The 22,529-nt window shown below is 38.4% G+C and overlaps 1 protein-coding gene across 1 annotated transcript in view; it reads right to left on the bottom strand.

Moving 5' to 3' along the window:
• Positions 1-356: 356 nt before the first annotated feature.
• The window catches only part of LOC309503253 (uncharacterized protein), a 106,237-nt gene continuing 84,064 nt past the window's right edge, over positions 357-22,529 (bottom strand). The window contains exon 2 of the mRNA XM_082175966.1: positions 357-374. The gene's annotated coding sequence lies outside the window, so the exon portion shown is untranslated. The remainder of the gene's footprint in view (positions 375-22,529) is intronic.

The raw sequence follows: 22,529 nt of genomic DNA, 5'->3' as shown, positions 1-22,529 counted from the left end.
TATCCCTGTTCTCTTCCAGTGAATCACTTAAAGCAGTCTAAACCCTCCAGAGCCCCGCACTACGAGCTCCTGAAACTTAAGCCTGTTTCGCATTGCACGCTTAAGCAGTATGTAAGTGAATCAGCACATTAACTGCGACAGCAAGGCCAAAGTTCACGCTGACAGCGTTTTTGCTGCTTGCAGAAAATAAAGTGATTTCTAGGTTACTACATTAAGCATTTTCATAAATGCCGTAACTTGGCTATCGTGGGAGATTATTAATTTTTGTGATCATCTTGCAATCTAAATTAAATGAGAAGGGGAATCACATCTGAATTTGAACATTAATTAAACAGAACTCATTTGCCAAAATGTGGCTATAAACCTCTAAATACCTCTACAAAATCTGGATTTAGTGAAGGTTATTAAATGAAAAGTGTGATTTGTGAGCTTGTCACTACAGAACTTGCATCAGGCCAAAAGAGGTAATTTTTTTGAAATAAAAAATTAGTAGTTTGCTCCATTATTTTATGTTGCTTAATTAAAGCCTATTGCGCAAAAGATATGTTCATAGTGCATTTTCAATATATTTTCTGCAGAGCACTGCAAAAATAGGCTCAGTTCCGTATCACGCTGCAAACGCATGCACTGTGAATGCTGTGATCTGTTAATATGGATTATAAATATGTGGATTATAAATATGTGGCGCTTATATGCTGCTATTACAAGAAAATGCAACAAGTTATACTTCAGTAGTCTCACATTTGTGACAACTGGCCCACATTGTAGATTATTCTGTCCAAGAATTGAACTGTAGTAGAGCATGACACTAGCAACACCACAGTTTCCCAGTGAATACTGACTCAAAAAAACAAGGTGAAATAGACCTAGAGTTATGCTCTCTAGTTAACTTGCTACTCAAACAAAACTCTGAACATATTTCACTAACCTTGCAAACTTTGGCAGATCCAGTGATTCAGGTTCTTCCTCAAAAGTGCACACTATCAACCCAGAACCGTAAATCAACATAAAATAAACATTTGTTTCTTGGTGGAATGGTTAATCTGTTCAGCTGGACTGTTATTTTAAGATGATTGATTAAAGTATTTATTTAAATTTTTATTTTTTTTATTTATTTATTTTATTTAAATCTAGTTGAAGTTTTAGGGTACATTTACACAACAACAATACTAACGTAAATAGTATGTGTGTGTATCGTGTATGACGTCACTTCTGTCAGCACCACTATCGTCAAATTTGATTGACAATTAGTACACAGTTAGGATTGGTGGTATGGTTCTGTTCTGGGCAAGAACTCCCTGCGCATCCATGCAGCCTAGCATGGATAAGAGCAGGGAGAGCAGCAATAACCCCCCTTAGGGGAAACAGAACAGAACCAACATGAATGTGTTGCAGATATCATAAGATTTTAAAGTACAACATATTTCGAGAAGGGAATCAGAATGCCAAATCCTGACTGACGAGAGGAGGAGCTGGGAATGGAGGAGGGAATTAGCTCCTGAGAAACGTGATAGCTGTTGATAATACCAGAGCCCGTCTACGGAGAGCCTTGGCACTTCCTATTAGCCCCATTGTATCGATCTTGGTTGCAGTTCCATTAGAATTCCACTGGAGGTGATCGCGGGCGAGTGCAGACTGAATGGGAGTCTATGGGGCTAGACGGCTAAATGTGTCTCTTTCACCCGATTGCCGTTGAGAAATCTCAAATTTTATTGTAGGTTTTGCCAGTTCAACATGGGTTATAGGTCGAAAATTGAATGAACGAGTACTTATGTCCTTTCGATTTCTTACAGGTTGAGTTGTTGTTGCCCATAACACACTAGCATTCTGCTAATGAACGCTGATTGGTCAGTGAAGGACTGATTACGACCAGAGATACCGCTTGATGGCATCGTGGCATCCGAAGCAGGACCAGAAACAAACAAAACAAAAACTCATCTAGCACGTGTATTTACCTGTGTCAGCTGTGTTGTCGATGCCTCGAGAGAAAAGAAAGTGCAGAGCGCGAAAGCACCAACGCGACTGAAGGATTGCCGTAAAGCAGTATCTCTGGTCGTACGATGTGTATGACGTCATTGACACTTTAAAAGACTTTTTAAAGCAAATAAGTGACTCTAAAAAATCTAATATCCAGCAATGTGTAATTTCTTTGCATCTCCTTTCGAATACAACATTCAAATTACTAGACAAAAAATTATATCCTGAGAAAAGTGGATTTTGATGGGTATAGCGCCATAGACCTCCATTCATTCTGCACTCGCCTGCGAGCGCCCCCGCATGGACAGAGACGTGTTACTGCAGCCAGTCCAGAAACCGGAAGTAAGCAGAGAGTGCCAATTCTCTTCCTATTAGACATTCTCTGATAATACTGAAGGAGCTTATATATGTATACGGTGATAGGTGTCGTATTCCTATAGGTAGACGTGGATCAGCTGAAAGTCAGCTGATGCGAGTTGACTAACGTGACCTGCCAGAACTGACGCTACACTTAAACGTTTTCAACAATTCACGTTTTTGTAGTTTACATAGAGACGATAACGGTATCGTTTTCAAAAACTTGCACTTTGAAACCCGTTTTCAAAAGTTTTCGTTTTCAGACCCCCAAAACCCCATTGTTCTGTAAATAAACGACCAAAACGCCTACAATTGTTCCGTGTTTAGTTGAAAATGGTGACATGTAAACAGACCCTTTTGTTGTGTACTTTTATCCTTTATTTTATCTTTAATCTATTTTTATATCAGTTTTAGTTTTAGTAATTTCGACTTATTTTATTTAATTTAGTTTCAAAATGTCAAATTTTTGTTTACATTTTTTATCTAATATTTATATTTTATTTAAACTTTATTTAGATTAAAGAAAACAATTTTTATTGTTTTAGTTAAAAATAACAACATTGGCTAGAAAATGCGTGCAAGCAAATCAGATTAAAAACTGTGTTTTTTCTGTATAGTGCTTGTTACATAGTTATGCATCAGATGGTGAGTGAATATTCTGTGGGTATGCCGTCTGAGAATACCAGTTCAGTGCTGAACCCTAAATGCTCAATGGTTACTCAGTGATTTCATGGTCCACTAACCCCCCAAATCGAAACACACTGGTTTTTCTTCGACTGATAGAGCTGTGCCAAAGCAAGTCTTTTAAGTTGCATTGGTGGAGAGCCAACACTGGTGGAGAACACTTACTTTGATATCCACATAGGAAATGAGGCTGTCTGCATGATTCCATTACAGAGTCATGGAATGACTAACGTGCATCGCCCCACACACCCTATGTGAGGGGCGATGGCGGCGGTGAGTCACATGTGATAAACCTCTATCCTAACCGTTGACCCCACACAAGGCTATGAATGACCAATTCAACTCAATGGTCATTTCAAAAACTTGACATTTGACCAGCCTGTGAATTCTGCTCAACACGTCCCGTTCTTTCACAGGTTCTGACAGTCAGGATTAGAAACTCATTGTATTCAAGGCTCCTTTACTGCAGGCTTGGTCAATATTGCCTGACAGAGAAGGAAAATTCATTCCATTTCCATTTGCAGGGCTGGAATTATTATGTTTGCTGTTGCTAAATACTCCCTTCACCTCAGGTCAGCATTGTGCCATCTGGAATGAGGGCCGAGTGAGAATAGGGGTGAAACACCCATTCATGATATTCAGAGAAATTGTTCTTCCTCCTTTTGAATGTTGAAAAAAAACAAGATTGAACAAAATATATATATTTTACATAATTTCAGAGATCTGTTGACACTCGCTTACATCACATCACATGCATATATAAAAAAAGATATATAATTTTTTTAAATTTATGCACAGCACAGTACATTTTTAACTAAGACTGCTTAGCTTTATCAGGCTGCCTTGCTGCTGCTTATATCCAAGGGTGATAATATTCATTTGTCTCAGTGTATATTGATTTGATGGCTGCTTTATTAATATGCAGCTGGGGTATTAATTGTGAAAGAGGCCTGTTGCCAGGCTAGAATCAATTTGTAATTTATGATGAAACTCAATGATATCAAACATAATTCTGCAAGCCAGCAAGTGTCTGTGTGGGGTGCAAAAACAGATAAAACTGTGTGAAAAAAGGGGAAATAGGAAGAAATGAGAAAACAAAACAAGAGAAAAATCAGAAGGTGAAATGAAAGTGCCACAAAAGCTCTCAGTGCTTTCAAACACTATTGCTATTGTTTTTGGAAGCTCACAGTTAAGAAATATTATACCTCTGAGTATAGTTAGCTTGAGAAAAACAGATCAATGTAAGGATACCTTTTCACCTGCATTTTCAATGTACTGACACAGAAAGGAATCCATTTATTAACACTAAAAAAACAAAAACAAAAAAAAACAATGTTGCACTTTTGATATACATTTAGGTATCAACATATATAGAGAGCATGGGCTGGAGCATGATATATAAATGTAGATATAGCAAATGAACATTCTTCTTGAATAAAGGAAATAACCCTCCCAGACTTCTCACTGAATTCACAATGTGAATCAATACAGTGAAAGGGCTTAAAAAGTTTGTGTGAATATGACAACTGTGGCTGTCAGTGAAGGTGTGTCAATACTTTCTGATGGGCTTTGAGCATTAAGTTTTCACCTGCAATATAAAAAAGTCTACAAAGAGTGGACCACGCTTTAATAAATAACTAAGGCAAAGTATTGCAAGACCTTTTTGAGTTGGGGCAGACTGGGAATGGCTGTAACACTTTTGTCTTCATCTGTAACTCACTTCATTTCTAGAGTGCTCAAACTTTTAAACAAAGTATCCACATTTGTTTACTACAAAAGGCATCAATTCAAACCTGAATTTCCCAGCTCTTATGAGTTGATGTTAGAAACATGCTTGTTACAATCTACCCCACTACCGGGGATGCAACACGTGATTGTGATATTTAGACAAAAGAAACAGCGCCTGCATATGCAAAACTGGCTTTGGCTTTGAGCTGCCAAATGGTTCCATACAGACTATATTAAAGTTTTCTCTGAGGTCTGACTGACCCGTCTTTCTTTGAAACCTCATTTTTTCCTTTTTTTCTTCATTGTCAAGGCATTGTGTAAAATTATTAAAAAGAAACTGTTATTATTTGAATAAGAGGTGGTTGCAACACTTTTTAAAGATATGTTACAACCCACCCCACCCCTGTCAGTCAGTGTTTAGCTATTGGAAGGTTAAAAATGCATCACATTTTCCCTGAGTAACTACAATTTAATCTAATACTATGATTTTATCTGCAAAATAATTCTTACCTCAGAATATGTTTTTTTCTTTATAAAATCTGCATGTACATATTTCCAGCCTTAGCAACCATTAATATAGGATCTGTTAGGAAGTGGGTAAAAACTGAAATGATCATAGGACTCCTAGCTTATCCCTGATTGGTGGTGTTACAGCTCTCCCCATGTTACAACCATCTCGCCTAAACTTAATTAAAGTTTGTCCAACTCAAATTATAGACCTAAGCCACAATCTAATAACCTAACATATTCTTTTTAATGAGTTGCAGAACACAATTATAGTTTGTGAACACAAGTTGTCATGTCTTGAATGATAAAGATATAACTCAATATTTAAAGTTCAATTAATTCAGAAACCTATCCCAGAATTGAGTTTGCTTGTTCAATAAAGGCAAAATCTCTTTCAGTCAATAAATTCAACTTTAACATAATAAAATTTGTATACATATGTTCAGTTGTTTTAAACATAAGTAAGCACAGATCTACAAAGCAAAGATCATGCAGTACCTGGAGATAAGAAAGTAAAACAGACACAATCATCACTTCAATAGTTCAAGCAGGCGGGAGACAAACTTTAGCATTTAAATACACAGACCTCGACAAACATCATTAAGGAAAAAGATTAGCTCTGAACATCTTCTCCACACAACAAATAACTAACAGTGATGATAAAACAACAGCAGCAGCAGCCTAAATGAAGCCGGTAAACTATAAAATAATAACCCTATGACATTATCTATATAATTTATATGTCACATGCATGCTAAAAAAAAAAAAAAAAAGATGCAACAAAGGGTTATTTCAAATGGAATGGAGTTAACTGTTAAATGCACACAATTTAATAAATGGATATTTTGCTTTTTTATCTAATTTTGCATGAATGAATGAATGAATGAATGAATGAATGAATTAATGAATTCTGGCAGTCTGATCAAATAATGAAATAATTACCAAAACACTTCTGTTCTCTTCAGAAATTTAATAATGAAAAAAAAATATCAAAACACAAAGAAAACAAAACAAAAGGTGTGCTTACACAGACTATTTAACATGATTTCACAGCCTTTTAAAAGTCGCCGTAAATGCAATTCAGTAATTGGCCTTAAAGGCAGGGTAAGTGATTTTTTCCAGATTTTTTTTTTGTTATGCTGGTTAAAAATCTCTTCAGATCCTGTTAGCAATCACTAAGTTAAGTGGTCTCAGTGTATTTATATGTATATATATATCGTCTGTGGAAGGCATAGGACCATAAAATGTTCGTCCAATCAATGCCCTCGTTCCAAAGCAATGATACAAAGTCTTACCTGCATGTCAACGTATGTATTTCCATACCTCCACGCACCATACCTCAGGCCGTATCCAGATCTGATGAAGAACCTGTGCCTGGACACTACGAAAACGCAGTCCTGAATTGTAAACTAGTCTCTCCCCTGTGAAGGCCTCCTTCCCTTCTCTTTACCTCAGTACAGATAAAACGCTGTCAAAATAATTCCAGTTCACATGGCTATGTGGAAGCGATCAATAATTCTGTATTATACATTTTTAAGGCCAGACAAGTAATTTGTTGAGGTCAATTTGTATAGAAAGACTACACGTCTGCTCACATATATATTCAAACGCGCATATCTATAGACTAAACACGTAATGCGCAGTGCACGCCGTCAGCGTTTTCACAGGTTTGCGTTTTTGAAGTTTGCGCAGAGATAACCTTTTCTTTCATAATTTTTCAAGACTTGCACCTTGGAACCTATTTCAAGGTTTGTGTTCTCGAGCCACCAGGTATTGTTTTGTGCAAATGAGCGGGCCGGAGCGTGTTAAGGGTTTCTGTTAGAACGGTGTCGTGTAAGCGGCCCCTAAATTAATAACTGAAGTGAATCAATCAAAACTAACTTTAGCTGGACAATAACTTTATTCTAGAGCTGCTCTGTTACTTTAATTTCCGATTATCACTGTAAAGCTGCTTTGAAACAATTCATATTGTTAAAAGCGCTATATAAATTAAAGGGGAAATGAAACGTCCATGTTTTGGCACTGGTAGTAGCTACATATATTAGAAAAATCACCTTGCCAAAAATTTTATTTTAAAAAGTTGTTAAAACCACAGATATGACAAAATTATTTTCGTAATTTCTAGCTAGCGAGTCGCCATTTTGGAGTGACGTCACAGCCTACGTAACGGGGTTGGTTGGTTCCGCTGGTGAGTGAAGAGAGTGAAGCGTTACTGCTTTATGCACAGCTGCACTGCTTCCTGAACTTCAGCCAGCTCCTTTGTTTCCTGTCTGCCATTATTGGACAAACTGATTAATTCAGGTGTGCACCTGGATTAATCAGTTTGTCCAATAATGGCAGACAGGAAACAAAGGAGCTGGCTGAAGTTCAGGAAGTAGTGCAGCTGTGCATAATGCCCAGATTTAATGTCACACTTTAGGAAGTTATTAAAGTGGAAAGTTGCATGTTAGGGTTCGTGATATATTAATCTTATTTCCAAAACACAAGCTTTGAACTTATTTCGGATTATTATTTAAAAAATGCCTGTAAATAGTTTGTAACATGTCTGTAAAATGTAAAACATTATATTGAATAAAAAATTATTTCACAAACATCTACAGTGTGCATGTGCAGTTTGTTAACATAACGTTAGACGTCGTCTTTTTGTCTGGTACTAATAAACTTCACTAGCTAAACACTAAGTTAGCGTTATTTAGCTAGTTCATGCTTACAGCTGTTAGCTAACAATGACTGTACCTAACGTTAGTTGTTCAAACGTTAGTTGTTCGACCAGCACATGCATCTTGTTAACGAGCCAGTGTAATGCAAACATGTATGAGAGGTTTGACATGATAATATGATAGCAGATGAACGCTTTTTATGCGTAGTTTAATGTTAAGTTTTATGTCTTTCACTGCGTTTTACTGAACTCAGCCCAGAGCCTTTAAAGCCAACCAACCCCGTGACGTCACATGTTAGAATACTGCACAATGGTGGCGCCCTGGCCGCGAAAGATACAAAGTTTTTTCTTTTTTCTTTTATATGTTTACATTTGTCATGTTTCTTATATAATTGTTGATTATAGTGGAAATCCATTTTGTAAATCATGTAAACTTGATTGACTGCTTCATTTCCCCTTTAAGGTGACTTGACTTGACCCTGCTCACACAGACATCACACGTCATCAGTGTGTTTCATGCTATGCAGAGTTAGACAGACGTCAGTCACTGAGCACCGCAACCGAAACAGCAGCCAGCTTTTACAGTTCCTCCTTAACCAAAACAACCACAAGATCATGCTGCGTTCACACCATATACCATCATTTTTAAGAAATCGAAACACGTGACGATATACTCAGAGCAATTCGTGACTCGAATTTATGCGTTTCAGTGGCAACACTATCAACGGCGAAATGAATCTGCGGTACAGGTCAGTGCTCTTAAAGTTGTTTATGTTCATTATTATTGTAATGTTATGTGCTTTGAGACATGAGGTAGTTAAAGGCACCATCTCTTCTGAACTTTTGTTTGCTCCTTGCTGTACGCGTTCATGTGTTTTAGAGGAAATGCTCTGAAGTGAGGGTGGAATCTTATGCTTTCAAAGCTAGCTTGCTATTGCCAGGGCCGGATCTACCATATGGGCAATCTGGCCACGTGCCCAGGGGCCCTTGCGCTGAGAGGGGCCCTCCGTGATCGGAGTTTTTTTTTTTTTTTTTTTTTTTTTGCCACGTTCGCTGCTACATAAAAATAGTATACACAAGGCTTGGCCTCGATCTTGATAATTATCCAATCAGAATTTTTTAAAAAGTGTATATTACATTATATGATCTCTTATTCATGCAAATGCTTTTAAACAATTCATGTGCGACAAGACAAAAGTCTGACTGTGACACACACACACACACAGACAGACAAGACGCGCGCGCGCCAGTATCGTGCGCACAGACAGCACGCCAGAATACAGTTATCTTTCGTGCTTGAACTTACAATAACACACACAATTATGCCAAAATGTCCGTTTTGTCGAGTATCTTCATAACATAAGAGCTGTCTTATGATGAACGTCAAGAGTTGTGAAAGAATGAGGCGCGTGCGAGAGCCGCGTCTCCGTCAGCTGGTCTTAAAGAGACAGCAGCCAATAAAGCTTTCTGTCAGTAAAGTTAATCAAAGAACAAAAAGAACAGAGAAAATGACTCACTGCTGTTGACTAAAGTTTTTTTGTTTTTTGTTTTTTTGTTGTAGTTGTTGTTGTTGTTGCTATAATAAGGATTAGTCTATATTTAATTTATAATTTATGCAGTGCAGTTTGACAATTTCGGTATATGTCCTAGGTCTACCTGTTTGACAGGCACAGGTAAATATGACATCTATTTTTAACTCTTGTATTATTGAGACAAATAACAATATTGAATTTATTTTAATTTGAAAACACAGTGCATTTAGTTGTTGTTTCTAGTTTGAGTTGAGAAATGGGCTACAAATTTCAGCATTATCACTAATCTGTGTGTGCATTTTACTTGAGAAATAAGCAAGTTAACTCATGAAACCATTTGTTTACTATATCGCAATCGCATATCGCAATATTGACCTCAATAATCACAATATGACATTTTCCCCAAATCGTGCAGCCCTACTTTTCAGAAACATTTATTTCGTATCATTGTCTTGTGAACTAGTCATTCAGCTTTTGATCAATAGTGATTGGCATGTTAAATCCCACACCTGGTGTGTGTTCCTTTGGAGGGTGTGGTTGTCAGGTAGGGGAGGGGGCCCATGAGCTTCAGTGCCCAGGGGCCCCTGGGGGTACTAATCCAGCCTTGCCCCAGACTGACAAATACGTAAAATTAAAGGTGAATTTAGGCTACTTTAGTTTTTTACACATTGTCATGTTAATTATAATCAAATGCATTTTGTTTTATTGACCACAATATTATCATTGATATTTGTTTGAGAGGGGCATACAGAGGGAGCAGATGAAGACACCAGGACAGCATCATTTCACAAACAGAATCACAAAACTATTAGGCAGAACAACATTGATAATAAGAAGAAATATTTTTTCAACATTGATAATAATCAGAAATGTTTCTTGAGCAGCAAATCAGCACATTAGAATGATTTCTGAAGGATCATGTGACTGAAAATTCAGCTTTGCCATATACAAGAATAAATTACATAAAAAACCATGATATTAAAATATTTTTAAATATTATTTTATATATTAAAATAGTAATTTAATATATTAAAATATATATTAAAATATTTATTTTAAGCTGTAATCTTATCTATAAATTACAGGAACGTCTGTCTGTCTGTGTGTGTGTCTGTTATTCGCATATCTCTCGAACCGTTAGTCCGATGGATTTCACACTTGACAGGTGTCTTGCTACGGGCACGAGTAAGTGCAGTGCCAAGTTTGATGTTGTTTGGATTAGAAATGCAAAAGATATCGGTAAAATAAGCACACATTGAAGATGTTTAGATGATGTTTAGAAACTTGTGGTTTAAAAATAAACATTCAGACATTAGAGGATTGTGGTTTAAAAATAACAATCTGCCATAAACACTCTGCCACAGCTAAACATTAAGTCAGCTACAGTGTTACTTCTGAATATTATATTTTATTCACTGCAATCATTTGCTGTATATTCACAAACTGTTTGCTCAAGCGTAGTGTTTTTTCGGAGTTCACTGTGCAGCCTGCTCCCTGAATCGTCACGCTTATTCTTTTGTGGATGTTCACCATCTCTTTCACGGCCATCATTTTTGTGGATGTCAACTGAACCTGTGAGTCAGCTAAGTTATGCTGTTTACTTCTGAATATTATATTTCATTCTGGTGTGCTTAACGTTATCGCTACTGTTTAATAGTATGCTATTCTCTCTTCCACAAGCTTAACTCTCCTCTTACCAATCGTGACGGCAAATCCCCATCTTTCCAGTGTAAGCCATCCTTACTTTTCATCATTGAAACAACCAGGTTAGCTGTTTATGTGTTCTCCTTTGTTGTGCTTAACGTTGTTTTATCGGTCGTTAACTGGATAGTAGTCAACAAGTCAAACATATTCTGATGATCTCAATGCTAAAACTGGCTATTATGGTCTTAACTATTAACTGATTTTGCACGGACACTGCACTAGTATTCATAAATACTTTGTGTGTGTGTGTGTGTGTGTGTGTGTGTGTGTGTGTGTGTGTGTGTTTGCTGCTACTGTAGCCATTCAAATAGTTCAGATATTCATAAATACTGTGTGTGTGTGTTTGCTGCTTCTGATTCAAATAGTTGAGATATTCATAAATACTGTGTGTTTGCTGCTTCTGTAGCCATTCAAATAGTTGAGATATTCATAAATACTGTGTGTGTGTGTGTGTGTGTGTGTGTGTGTGTGTGTTTGCTGCTTCTGATTCAAATAGTTCAGATATTCATAAATACTGTGTGTGTGTGTTTGCTGTTTCTGATTTAAATAGTTGAGATATTCATAAATACTGTGTGTGTGTGTGTGTGTGTGTGTGTGTGTGTGTGTGTGTGTGTGTGTTTGCTGCTTCAGTTGCCATTCAAATAGTTCAGATATTCATAAATACTGTGTGTGTGTGTGTGTGTGTGTGTGTGTGTGTGTGTGTGTGTGTGTGTGTGTGTGTGTGTGTTTGCTGCTTCAGTAGCCATTCAAATAGTTCAGATATTCATAAATACTGTGTGTGTGTGTGTGTGTGTGTGTGTGTGTGTGTGTGTGTGTGTGTGTGTTTGCTGCTTCTGATTCAAATAGTTGAGATATTCATAAATACTGTGTGTGTGTGTGTGTGTTTGCTGCTTAAGTAGCCATTCAAATAGTTCAGATATTCATAAATACTGTGTGTGTGTGTGTATGTGTGTTTGCTGCTTCAGTAGCCATTCAAATAGTTCAGATATTCATAAATACTGTGTGTGTGTGTGTGTGTGTGTGTGTGTGTGTGTGTGTGTGTGTGTGTGTGTGTGTGTGTGTGTGTGTGTTTGCTGCTTCTGATTCAAATAGTTGAGATATTCATAAATACTGTGTGTGTGTGTTTGCTGCTACAGTAGCCATTCAAATAGTTGAGATATTCATAAATACTGTGTGTGTGTGTGTGTGTGTGTGTGTGTGTGTGTGTGTTTGCTGCTTCTGATTCAAATAGTTGAGATATTCATAAATACTGTGTGTGTGTGTGTGTGTGTTTGTGTGTTATATTGTAGTGAACAGATCGAAAGGCTTTCGGGACTTTCTGCAGATATCGACAACAAATATTGAATTGACTTGCAAAATTCGGTGTCCATTATGCCGCTGTTCAGCACTGTGTGTAGACAACTGTTCGAGTGTTTCACACACTTCTTGCCTCAGAGAGCGGCGCAAGAACCAGAGAAACTTCCGGAGGAGTGTGAGGCCTTCACTGTCAACGACAGACGCCGCAAGGTAACGTTACCTGAGAAGAGCCAGCATGGAGAAAGAGAGGAGGAAAGAGGAGTAGGAAGACATAAAGATGAGGCCGAAACAGACAAAGAGACACTTGAAAAGATGAAGATGAAGAAGAACGGACGTGTGCATCAGAAAAAAAGAGAGAAGCCCAGTCTGGAAAAGCTGATGGATGGAGGAACTGAGCTTAGAGAAGCTGCAGAAAAGAAAAGGAAGGAGAGAAAGACAACGGTTCTTCTTGTGGAGGTCAAACCTCTGAATCCAGTGAGTTCTTCCCACTTGATGCCAATAGAGGGAGAAATCCCGATGTTTCCCAGTGTCTCCGAACACGTCGCTCTTCCAGCTGCTCGCTTCAAACTCCTGCCGCCAGTGACAAAGCCACACACTCATCCTCAGAAACCAGTTCCCGCATCCGAGGAGGAGTTTTCCCTGATTCAAGCGGTTCACGATGAAGCTGTTTCCCTCAAACGCTCCTCATCCCGAGTGTGTCCTTTAAAACGTGTTCCTCCACGTCCAACTCCTGCACCGGATGAGCTATTTTCCCTGCAACGCTTTTCATCCCGAGTGTGTTCTTCCGAACGTCCTCCCTGCCGGAAGCCTCATCTGTTCCCTTCTTCCCCGTCTCCACAACTCGTGCTGATGAACATCGAGGATGAGAAGAACGAGTACGTAGATTTCACCGGGAAAACCTTCCAGGACTCACTCAAACGCTCCCGAACGCCCGAGGCCGAAGTGAAACCGGTAAAGATGTTTGCTTGGATGGAGAAAGAGGAGGAGAGAGAGCTGCAGGAGGAAGGGTGGGCGAGCGAAGTGGGGGAGATCCAGGGATTTGAGGAAGACGAGGATGATCCCAGTGAAATGGGAGACTTCAAGGTCATACAAGGCCATTCCTTTCCTGACATTCCCAAGAATGAGATCCAGCGCGATGTGAACGTCCAGGAAAAGTGCACAAGAAAATTCCCATTTTTTCTGTTCACCTGCAAGAGAAAGGAGGAGAAGAAAACAATCAAGGAGAAGGAGCGAAGAGAGAAAGAGTTACTGCTCGAACGCTACAGGAATGATCCGAAACTGAAGCACTTGTGGATCAACAAGCACAACCACAACTACAGCTCCTCCTGAAGAAGATCAGCATCATCATCATCATCCCTTTAACCCGTGTAAATAAAACATCCTCTTCATTTATTACCTGTGTAAATAAAACATCCTCTTCATTTATTACCTGTGTAAATAAAAAAAATTGCAAACTAAACATTTTAAGATCCATGACTTTTCTTGACTATTGAAACATAAAACTCATGTATTAAAACTCAATTCATGTATTATGAAGTGAATCAATTTGAACTAATTTGAATGGAACTGTTTAACTAGGAAGGGATTCAATCAATTCAGTTCATAACAGTGAAGTTCACAGGTCAGTAACAGATCAATATATATATATATACAGTATATATATATATATATATATATATATATATATATATCCTCATCAAGGTTGCATTTATTTGATCAAAAATACAGAAAAAAACTGTAATATTATAAAATATTACTACAATAAAAAAAAATAGTTTTCCATTTTAAAGGTGAACTAAGTAACTTTTTTTACCTTAACTGAACAGCTTCGGAGTCATTGGAATGGTTATATTACTTATTTCGGGTCACTGGTGCCCGTGAGCGGAAAATACGCACTTGCAACTTTGAGCCGGCGGGCCGCCGGCCGCTGCGTCAGGAAGTCTCGCGTGATATCAGGTCTCGCGATGTAAACATTTGCTTTACGGCCAAAAGAAATCTGCTAAAATGCTGTCATTATTGCGCTCCCTCACGCTGTTCGAACCCGAATGAAGAAGACGTTTTAAAGAATGTCCCGTCTGTTTTGATGTCGTTGATCTACTAGCCTATGGTGTCTGAGAATCACTAGTCTCGCATAGCCAGACCTTCAGACTGACGGCAGAAGGTCTGGACTCTATCGCAGCATTTCTTGGCCAAGGACCGCCCAAGAGGACGTTTGACTGACATGTAACACAACCAATCACAGTTTGTTTTGTACCGCGTCGTATTTAGGGGCGTGACAATATAATGTTGATGTCCCTACAATAACAGACCGGCGTGCATCTAATAAATTATTCATTCAAGAACCTTGTGCAAGTTTACTGCATCAATGGAGCCGCGAACTTCACATACTTTTGAAAATACAGCGTTTAGTTGATCGTGGTAAGCGCTCATTGTCTCAGTTGTAAAAACAACGGCTTTCTTCTTCCACGAGGGGTTTCGGCGTCATGACATTTGTTTCCCGGCGGACCGAAAATAAACACGACACTCGCGCCCCCCGGAAATCCGATAAAATTCAACCAATCAGACGACGACTTCGACATTCCTGAAGTGTTTCCAGTTAAGTGTACCATACGCATCTGACGTTTAGCCAACGTTCCGTGGGCGTGACGTCTGAGGCTGAGACTAGAGAATCACCAACGAGTTTTTACAACAGTGTTGTCAAATATCTATTCCGAAGCTGTGGGGGGAGCTCTAGAGAGAAACCTGCGAGCAAAAAGCGAGAATACAGCGAAGAAGTCCCGAAGCTACTGAGTGCTGCCAGAGAATTGCTAATAGGAAGAGAATTGGCACTCTCTGCTTACTTCCGGTTTCTGGACTGGCTGCAGTAACACGTCTCTGTCCATGCGGGGGCGCTCGCAGGCGAGTGCAGAATGAATGGAGGTCTATGGCGCTATACCCATCAAAATCCACTTTTCTCAGGATATCATTTTTTGTCTAGTAATTTGAATGTTGTATTCGAAAGGAGATGCAAAGAAATTACACATTGCTGGGTATTAGATTTTTTAGAGTCACTTATTTGCTTTAAAAAGTCTTTTAACCTGTTAAGCTGCAACGCCACTTTTGAAAAATCCCCAGAAATGACATACCCAAACTGAAACAGATACAGTTCATGAACCCTTTGCACTAAAAGCACAAGTATGATCTCATTTGAAAGCTGACACCTGGTAGTTTATTGTAAATGTAGAATTAATTATTGTCATAATGAAAAAAACTTTTTTTAAATAGCTTCAAAGTTTTGTAAAGTTATTAGAAATTTATTTTTATTAAACATATTCATGAAAATAAAATTGAAGTGGGCCCTGGAGCAATCTAGAAACGCACTGCAGCTAAAGCCATATGTGTGACCATGTTATATTTAAAATCTGAAAATGATAAGTCTAAAACTCTGTATTTGGTTAAATGTTTTTCAAGATCATGTCAAATTACTTTATTTTGATTAGACTCTTAAAATGCTACTGATGTTTAGTCATCATCTAAATCATCTATTCAGTCTATTGTCTCTATTGTTTTGTGGTGCAAACGAGCCCCATTCAGTCTCAGTCTCCCCAGTACACATTCACACACCTCTCCAGCCTGGTTATGGATCTAAATATGCATATCTTTTGTCTGCATTATAGTTACTAACGACTGGCTATTCACAGGCTATTCATAGGGTTTCAATCCCTAATTTATTTGATCAAAGTTCTCACTTATATTTGAAACTGTATCAAATGCACTAAAACATTTCAGAAAAGCATTACTATTTAGAAAAAAACCCCATAAAAGAATAACTTCTAGGTGACAGGTGCACCTGAGCTAGCTAGCATGTTAGCTTAGCACACCATCAATACACGACCATTTATGAGATTAAAACTATGTTTGTGCTTCAAACTTATTTTATAACGCAAGCCGATTGTTTTAAATAATCTTCTGTGATCTAATTTGGCTTCAGATAAAAAAAAAATCAGAAAGAAAATATATTATTTATAGTATGCACGATGATAAAGTCTATATCGATTAGCATTACATTATAAATATAATCTATTATTATAAAAATACCTGGCATTGCTTGAAGAACACTCAAATATCAAATATCATTTGCAATCATGTTTATTGTCTTCAAAACGTCTATATCTGCATATTACAGCGATCTCTGTGTTAGCTTTGTGTGTAGCTGCTGCTATCAGTGACGTCCTTGAAGGTCACATGATTATGGCTCTTCTTCATGTTCCATATATGGAGTATTATTGTGCATGTAGCGCCCTCTGGCTATTGGTATGAATTGAAAACACAGCACATCTCAGTAAGAAGCGCTCATAATGATTATATCGACGCATTTGGGTATAAATTCAATAAATATTATTCCTGTCTATAGAAATATGATGTGAATCTATGAGAATATATCAATATTTCTCCAAGTCTGCACATTTTTGAGCTAAAAGCCCTGAGGGACGTTGTTTTGTGAAGCACTGTCATGACGACAGCACGGAGTTTTTTTTTCTGAATGGACCAGCTGACGCTCATAATTCATATTAAAGGGATCAACGCATTTTTTCATTTCATAACTCCTGACACAAATTAAGACATAACTGTCACTATAAGTTTCTCAGAATACAATAGTTGTCAAATACTGAAACTTGAGTCTTATATATTTTTAATGATGTATAGTTTGTCAAGGTAAAACATTTAATCTGATAGTAACTTTGAACTAAATAAATAAAAAAACGCTTCAGTGCGCCGACGCACTGGTGAGGGTTAACAGGTTAAAGTGTCAATGACGTCATACACATCGTACGACCAGAGATACTGCTTTACGGCAATCCTTCAGTCGCGTTGGTGCTTTCGCGCTCTGCACTTTCTTTTCTTTCGAGGCATCGACAACACAGCTGACACAGGTAAATACACGTGCTAGATGAGTTTTTGTTTTGTTTGTTTCTGGTCCTGCTTCGGATGCCACGATGCCATCAAGCGGTATCTCTGGTCGTAATCAGTCCTTCACTGACCAATCAGCGTTCATTAGCAGAATGCTAGCGTGTTATGGGCAACAACAACTCAACCTGTAAGAAATCGAAAGGACATAAGTACTCGTTCATTCAATTTTCGACCTATAACCCATGTTGAACTGGCAAAACCTACAATAAAATTTGAGATTTCTCAACGGCAATCGGGTGAAAGAGACACATTTAGCCGTCTAGCCCCATAGACTCCCATTCAGTCTGCACTCGCCCGCGATCACCTCCAGTGGAATTCTAATGGAACTGCAACCAAGATCGATACAATGGGGCTAATAGGAAGTGCCAAGGCTCTCCGTAGACGGGCTCTGGTGCTGCTTTAATATACTTATATAACCTTTGATACTTTTTTAGGATTCTGAGTTTAAAAAGTTTAAAATAGAACAGCATTTATTTAAAATAGAAATATTTTGTACCAATACACTACTGTTTCTAAAAAAAAATAATACTTTTATTCAGCAAGGATGTGTTAAATTGATAAAAAGTAAGTAAAAGACTTATCAAATGAAAGTAAAGACTTATCAAATGAATCCTGAAAAAAGTATCACAGGTTGCAAAAAAACATTAAGCAGCGCAACTGTTTCCAACATTGATAATAAATCAGCATATTAGAATGATTTCTGAAGGATCGACACTGAAGACTGGAGTAATGATGCTGAAAAAGCAACTTTGCATCACAGAAATAAATGATATTTTAAAGTATATTAAAATAGAAAACCATTATTTTAAATTGAAATGTGTAATCTGTAATTTGAATCTTCTTCAAAAACATTAAAAAAAAATAGTAATGTGACCAAATGTTTTGACCGGTAGGCTACTGTACATACTATAAGGCTATATACTATCGCTGCATAATTATCAAAAATGTTAAAATACAAGTCCTTTCATGTCACCATTTCGCGTGTTGTTGTCAGCCTACACTTCACATAATAGGCTTGAAGGCTTGGGCTTCATTAACCAACTATGATAGTTTGATCAAATGGTAAACAGTGTATCAATATAGACTAAATACAAGTGACTTGAATACTTACCATTAATTCTACTCTTGGTGCTGGTTTTGTGCAGTGTTTTGTACTCAATTAACATCCATTGTTTCAACGACGCAGATTCAGAATTTCAGATCGCTTCATAAATGTCCTGTCCATGTAATTTGCAAACAATTTACAAACAGACATCAGTGAATTATGTAATATTTTAAAATATGTAATATGTGGATTATTAATTGAATCGACACATAACCTTGATTATTGAAAAGAAAAGTTTAAAAATGGTTTGGTTTATTTTTTTTCCTTCCGTCGGGCCATACTCACTGAACAAACCATTTGGCTCGAGAGCATCGGTTCGGTGATCGGTTTGGCAACGACACCCCAGATTGCTATAGCCACTCCGAAAATGCCCTACCTTACTTTTAACTGCACACTACACACAAAACTCTTAATTTGCTTCTTTAACTTCAAGTTGTCAAATGACTAGTAGTGGAAAATTTGTTCACAAATCATGCACTATGGTAAAAAGTGTTTCGAGGTCATAACATAATTGTGCAAGGAGCCGCGTGAAACAAGTCTTTATTAATTCATAATCTGCCCCTGTAATCATAATTGTGCATGAAAAAGATTTTTTACTGCCTCCAGTGTTCATTTCTGTTGGAAACTGCAGTGATATAAGCTACGTATTGGTACTTATGGTGCCACAGGTACGTTTTTCCAATGAGTCTGTGTTGTGATTTTTCTCTCTCTCTGTGTGTGTGTGTGTGTGTGTGTGTGTGTGTGTGTGTGTGAAATCAGGCCTTTCTCATTACTAAACCATACTGTCAACAGAAAGCCACAATTTACAATTCATAATCAAGATTTATCAAGGCTGACACTTTGTGGTCAAAGAATGCCACCTCTTGCATTTGCCTGTATGATTGATTGAGTGAGGCTGAACTGTGTCAGGTGGAATTCATCCTTTAGTTCAAACCACAGAATGAAGAGCACTGTCTCGAGTGCCATATCCTAAATAATGAATGTTTCTATTTGTGAATGCTCACACCAGTGGGCATTAGCATTGAGTGCACTTGTTCTTCTATAAGCTCATACCGAGATATCCATTATCTTGCTTAAGATTTACGTTCAACCTGAGAGAAAAACAGCATTAGCAGATTTCACCACTCAAGCTTAGGTTATTCTCCTCCCTCTTTGTGGAAGAAGCCTTCCTTTGTTTTTGTTTTTTGACATCTTCTCACACTAAGATGTTCTCTGCCCACTGACTGACATATTACAAATTGGCCCTTATGCACTGTGGAACAGATCTGGAAACTCATAGCTGCAGAAATTATAAACCAAACTTACAATAGTGATGCTTCTCAAAACACTTACCAAATAGAATATTTGTTCAGTTTAAAGGTGCATTGCGCAAGTCTCTGCGTTTTTGCAGAACTATGCCCCCTCTGGCGGCAAGCGAAACTGCAGCCAGAAGTGTGCACGCTCACGGACAAAAGTTTTCTTTTTTTTATCTTACGTGGAGTTTGCATTGGTGTTTGAAATGAACTACAAGCCGGTCTCTTAGAATCCATCTTCTACGGAGAATGGCGGCGAATACACAAACCTGCCAGACAGCCAGGTGAGCGTGCCGTGAACGCGCATGACGTCACGTCCAGTCTAAAATTCCGGCCCGAATCCCTCTTATTTATTTTACTTTACAGGATTATAGAGACAATCTCAGTGATCAGAGAAGGGCTCATTCAGCCCATCAGGCAATTGTTTAAGCATGTTTGGGTTAGAAAACGGGTATTTTTAACATGAAAAGTTGCTTAATGCACCTTTAATAATAATTTAAATAATTTAAATTACAAATTAATGTACAACATTTATTGCAAAAGGTGTACTCACACTATTTCTTTTCTCACAAAACAAAAACACTGTTCATAAGAGTCTGTTCAATTGCGCTTGTTGTGATTCGATAAAAATTAAATAAAAAAAACGGCTTTTTAGATTAATTTGTTGAGGAATCGCTCTATGGTTTTGATTCACCGGAATGAACCAATTCATAAGAGTCATTTGTTTGCAAATCAGAATCTCTATTTATTGCTGTTAATATAAATGTTGAAACAACAATATTTTTTATATTTATAAAAAAAAAAATATATATATATATATATATATATATATACGCCCCGTCTGCTGCGTATTTTGCGCATCCAATGGCAGGACAAAGTACCTAACACAGAGGTTCTGGAACGCGCTGGCATTAGAAGCATGTCTGCCATACTTAGCGAGAAGCGCCTTCGTTGGCTCGGCCACGTCAGGAGAATGGGCCCAGGCCGCATTCCCAAGGACCTACTGTACGGCGAGCTGGCTGAGGGCTCCCGACTGACTGGACGTCCACGACTGCGCTACAGAGATATCTGCAAGAAAAGACATGAAGCTGTCTGACATCAACGTTGGCACGTGGGAGAGCCAGGCAGAAGACCGCTCCGCCTGGCGGCTTGTTGTCAGACAGGGCGTACAGAGAGCCGAGGAAACCAGAAATAAAAACCTTGCCGCAAAGGAGTCAAGAGGAAGGAAAAGCAACTGCAGCCTCAGCCAGCATCGTCTTTCACCTGCAGAAAATACAGCAGAGATTGCCATTCTAGAATCGGGCTCTATAGCCACTCGCGAAGGTGCAGATGGTACAGTGGGAAAAATACTTTTTGATCCCCTGCTGATTTTGTAAGTTTGCCCACTTACAAAGAAATGAAGGGTCTATCATTTTTATGGTAGGTTTATTTTAACGGATAGAGACAGAAAATCAACCAAAAAATCCAGAAAAACACATTATATAAAGGTTGTAAATTGATTAGCATTTGATCAAGTGAAATAAGTATTTGATCCCCTACCAACCAGCAAGAATTCTGCCTCCCACAGATTGGTTGTGCCCATGTGGAACACAGATTAGCCCTGTCACTTTAAGAAAGTACTCCTAATGTCAGTGGACACCTGTCCACGGAATCTGTATCTTCCATTCCATCCTCTCCACCACCATGAGCAATACCAAAGAGCTGTCAAACGTCAGGGACCAGTTTGTAGACCTGGAATGGGCTACAAGCCCATCAGCAAGAAGCTTGGTGAGAAGGAGATTTTTGTTAGTGTGATTATTCGGAAATGGAAGAAATACAAAATCAAAAATCAAAAAAATATGTTACTCCATGCAAGATCTCGCCTCATGGGGTAAGGATGATCATGAGAAAGGTGAGGGATCAGCCCAGAACTACACGGGAGGAGCTTGTGAATGATCTCAAGGCAGTTGGGACCACAGTCACCAAGCAAACCATTGGTAACACGCTACGTCGCAATGGATTGAAACCCTGTAGCGCCCGCAAGGCCCCCCTGCTCAAGAAGGCACATGTACAGGCCCGTCTGAAGTTTGCCAATGAACATCTAATGATTCAGAGAAGGCTTGCGAGAAAGTGCTATGATCAGATGAGACCAGAATAGAGCTCTTTGACATCAACTCAACTCGCCATGTTTGGAGGGAGAGAAATGCTGACTATGACCCCAAGAACACCATCCCTGCGGTCAAGCACGGTGGAAACATTATGCTTTTGGGCTGTTTCTCTGCTAAGGGTACAGGACGACTTCACCGTATTGAGGGGACGGGGCCAATGGACGAATACTATCAAATCTTGGACGAGAACCTCCTTCCTTCAGTCAGAACTCTGAGGATGGGTCGTGGATGGGTCTTCCAGCATAAAAATGACCCAAAACATACCGCCCAGGCAACAAAGGAGTCGCTCAAGAAGAAGCACATTAAAGTAATGGAGTGGCCTAGCCAGTCTCCAGACCTTAATCCTATTGAAAATCTGTGGAGGGAGCCAAACTTTGAGTTGCCAAGCGACAGCCTAGAAACCTTAAGGATTTAGAGAGTATCTGTAAAGAGTAATGGAACAAAACCCCTTTCTGAGATGTGTACAAACCTGGTGACCAACTACAAGAAACATCTTACCTCTGTGCTTGCCAACAAAGGTTTCTCCACAAAGTACTAAGGCATGTTTTGCTTGGGGATCAAATACTTATTTCACTTACTGAAATGCAAATT

This window comes from Leuciscus leuciscus (assembly GCF_965113295.1).
Source record: "Leuciscus leuciscus genome assembly, chromosome: 7".
Classification (NCBI taxonomy): Eukaryota; Metazoa; Chordata; class Actinopteri; order Cypriniformes; family Leuciscidae; genus Leuciscus; species Leuciscus leuciscus.
The sequence above is the reverse complement of the archived record's forward strand: the minus strand, read 5'-3'. Positions and strand labels throughout refer to the sequence as shown.